Here is a 4,241-nt window from a genome sequence, read left to right on the forward strand (position 1 = left end):
CGCCTCTGCACGCCAGACGTGAAGGGGTATATCTTTCGGTCTCTTCCATTACTCCTTCAGCTTAAGGCGTCAGAAATATCGTCTGTCAATCAACATCGCTCTTCTAAAATGGAAGAATGACATTTCGTTTAAGGCGAACATTCCGGAAATCTGTAGTATCGGCGTTTGGCGTTTGCTTTCTCCCTGTGAAAATCTCTGAAACTGCATGCTATGTGTAAAGAATGCGTTGGTTGGACGCTCCCACACAATGTAGCGGAATTTGCTTTTAAGCCAAACACGGGGTCGTTCCCCCTTTCTCTCGGCACACGCTATCTGCTCCACGGGCGGCACGAGGTTGACTCGTTCTCTGAAGGGAATGTATGTGTGTACGCCAGCCTCGAGTATTTCAACCCCGGTGCGCACTTGTTATTTGCATATCGTTTACATGAATTCATACAACATTGGCTTTATCTTATCGAGTTCGGGTTCGAATGAAGCGTCTTGATGTGTGGAATATGATTGTGAGGGCGGAATATGTAAGCAATGAAGGTCAGGAGACCACGATTTCTTACACAGTGAAGTAAGCGATTTTGAAATGTTTCTTGCCAGGTAGTAGTGGTGGATGAGGAGGAGGTGTTACGTAGCAAATTACCTCGAGTCTTTGCACCTTGCAGCGAAGTTAGCAATCTTTTTCCACTTTGCAGCGGAGTGTGCGCCGATATGAAACTTCCTGGCAGATTAAAACTGTGTGCCGGACCGAGACTCGAGTTGTAAGTGTGTCTTTCTGGGAGCAGAGCATGGGGCCACGTGCTTGCCTATTGCGTGCGTACGATCCGCTATGCACACTCCATATGAGCCTATAGAAGTATTATTAAACTTTATTCGATCTTTCTCATATTCCATATACATACTCATATTAATAATACAACTATACTGCAAAAATCGCAGTTCCGTTTCTTCAATACTTTTTGTGATATTAACTTTTATCTAAAACTCATAACAACTTTTCTGGTGTTACGAAACTTAGCTGCGGACTGTAATGTATTCATCAGTAGTATCAGTTGAAACAATAACTGAAAAGATTCAGTTCAGACAAGTTATTTTTCTAGACTTTTCTTTGGTCTCATTAAAATTGCGGCTGACTTACTAGTAACCACCTGGAAAATTATTATTTAATTATGTTTTGTTGTGTGGGCGCTGCTGAGAGACGAGAGAGTGTATGGAGGACATACGTAAGTTGTGGATGTTCTATTTTTATTACAAACTGACATGAATTATGCATAGGAAAGTTTCTCTGCAACCATGAAGCATGTGACGTATTTCCTATGTGCTAGTATCATGCTTTTGTGTAAAAGCAGGCAGAAGAGAAGTTGGGTATTACATCAATTAGTATTTCATTTTTGGGGGTAAACTGTTCTTTCTTTTATTTGGTTTTGTAAATACAGTATTACTTTTGCAAAATTCTTTCTGTGATTGTATTAGACGACTTAGGGATTGCCACGAGTGTTTGAGGGCTGGAGCTGTTCCGATTGGTTGCCTAAACCATCAGCCAATAGAAATTAACCATTTATCGCGCTTTGTGTAGTGCTTCGTGCAACAGTTCTGTGTCTCTGAGATTCGCTCATGAATCGTCTTATTGTACAGATCAACGTAGAACCGCTGCACGCGAATTTTTGCCAAGACGAAAGAAACCTTACATTCTATCGGGTCTTTTATCGCATTTATGATGTGACTACAGCTTTAAACGTTGTAGTGAAAGTTTGGAAATTGTAAGTGACTTACATAGGAAGTTATTTGCTTGTGGTCTTTCTCGTCGTGCATAAAACTCCGCGTGGCGTGTTTCGTGATATATAGGAACGTTTGGGCTAGCACTTCTTTATTAGAAGATCACTGGACGACTTGAGTAGTAATTCGCGAATAGCTTTGGGTCAATGACTGTGTAGGACATGAAAATTATTCGGGTCGGACTGGTGGACTTTTGCCTGTTTTACTGCGATATTTTGTAGGTAAAACAGTAACCAAATTACACCAGTAATAGATTGACAGTAAATACGCTCTTGACAGCTACTTCAAACAAATTTTAGAGGCAATAAAGCCTAATAAGTTGAACTTTAAAACTTATCGAGCCAGTTATTTAGAACCCGAACGCCCGATATTTTTATGAACTTTCTGATGCTGCGTCCAAGCTTGAGATATGCGGCCTTTGCTTGGTGGATATTTAGTCGATTTAACTCCAACGCCGGATGCAATCGTTGAAGATGCCGGAACGGTTGTTCGCCAAAATATCGTAGACCTTCGACGATTGCATTCGCAGTACACACGAGAACCTTGGAAGTGTGTATACAGAAAGTCTCACATATTCGTTCAGCAGAAAGTATTGGTCAAAACTAGAAAAAATTCCCCATAATCACATGTCCGGAAACCAATACCAGTCGAAATATGGGCCGTTCATCACGACTTATAGTAAAAGATACATGCTACAGTGGTAACAATGTGAGGTACAGTACATCGTTGGCACGAATGTAATGTCGAGTCGTAGTCGCCAATGCTACATTAGTTACATCAGCCATTTAGCTGCATTCATGAGGAAGACAACGGTGTATACAGGATATTTAAAAAAATGTTCACATATTCGTTCAGCAGAAAGTTTTGGTCAAAACTAGAAGAAAAGTTCCCATAATCACATGTCCGGAAACCAATACCATTCGAGATATGGCTGTTTTATTTATGACGAGTAATTTGTAGTATTCGGTAGCGTAGGTCATCTTACAGTTGAAGTTCACTGGGCCTGTCTGAATGGTTTAATTTGCAGGACACTGATGGTGAACTAGACCAACGGCCTTGCCGCAATGGTAACACCGGTTCCCGTCAGATCACCGAAGTTAAGCGCTTTCGGGCTGGGCTAGCACTTGGATGGGTGACCACCCGATCTGCCGAGAGCTGTTGGCAAGCGGGGTGCACTCAGCCCTTGTGAGGCAAACTGAGGAGCTACTTGATTGAGAAGTAGCGGCTCCTGTCTCGTAAACTGACATACGGCCGGGAGAGCGATGTGCTGACCACACGCCCCTACACATTCGCATCCAGTGACACCTATGGGCTGAGGATGACACAGCGGCCGGTCGGTACTGTTGGGCCTTCATGGCCTGTTCGGGAGGAGTTTAGTTTTAGTTTAGATGGTGGAGCTGATACTAGTCATACCAATACAACGATCTGCTCCATAAGTCAGTTGAAGTCGTCCTGCCAATTCATTGCGTTAGCAGGACATGATTAGTGATTCCATGCATTACGAACAAACTATACTGCGAACAGTGCAATGGAGGAGTGCTATTCCTCGAGGAAAATGGCAGATATCCCAAGATGTTGTGTTAACCGATGGCATTAACCGCCAGGCCCTGACCTGTATGCGAACGACATCCACAGCACGCCCTAGGTAAGCCTCGCACAATACGTACGCCGCAGTTGGAGGAGGAGGCATTGCGAAATTTGGAAGATGATCCTGCAAAAAGTGTGAGAGGAGTTGTAACTGTTGCAGGTATCAACCATGCTCCAGCGTGGTCAATTTGTCACCAGGAGTTGTTTTATCCCTGCCACATGCAACGGTTCTTCAGCCAACAAACCATCATGCCCGATTACAGTTCTGTCAATGGCTTCAATAACCAGTTGCTGAAGAGTTGAAGTTCACAGCGTGCGTTTTATTTACAGATGAGGCAGGATTTACAAGAGATGGCTTACGAAATCACCACAATACTCACGTGTGGACAGATGTAAATTCTCGAGCGTTTATGGAGCCGTCAGGATAGCTTCAGGGTCAATTTATGGGCAAGAGTTGACGGTGATATACACCTAGAGACATAAGCTTTGCCTGTCAGATTAACAGATGCTAAGTATCACTGATGTCTGGGTGACGAATTACCAGCGCTTCTGGAGAACGTTAATCTAGCAGAAAGACAACGACTGTGGTTTATCCACAGCGGGGCAGCACTACATGTTCTTCGGATTTTGCGATAGTACCTGTCTGCAACGTTTCATCGGCGATGAGTTGGTCGAGGAGTTCTGGTAGCATGGCCTTCCCGTTCACCGGACCTGAATTCAGTGGATTTCTGGCCCTGAGGACAGTTAAAAGCAGTGCTTTATGTCCATTCCATAGACAATGTGCGAATGTTGCATGTCAAAGAGTGTGATTCACTGAGAAGAAGGGCCGAAGGACGTGCCAGCATGCTTGGTAACTACATGAAGAGTGGCACATAGTGTATACTTCCATG

General features: G+C 43.7%; 1 pseudogene; it reads left to right on the forward strand.

Annotated features, from left to right (window-relative positions):
* The first annotated feature begins 2,810 nt into the window (after positions 1 to 2,810).
* On the forward strand, positions 2,811 to 2,928 carry LOC126253759 (5S ribosomal RNA; annotated as a pseudogene).
* Positions 2,929 to 4,241: the final 1,313 nt, after the last annotated feature.

Source organism: Schistocerca nitens, chromosome 4 (assembly GCF_023898315.1).
Source record: "Schistocerca nitens isolate TAMUIC-IGC-003100 chromosome 4, iqSchNite1.1, whole genome shotgun sequence".
NCBI classification, from domain to species: Eukaryota; Metazoa; Arthropoda; class Insecta; order Orthoptera; family Acrididae; genus Schistocerca; species Schistocerca nitens.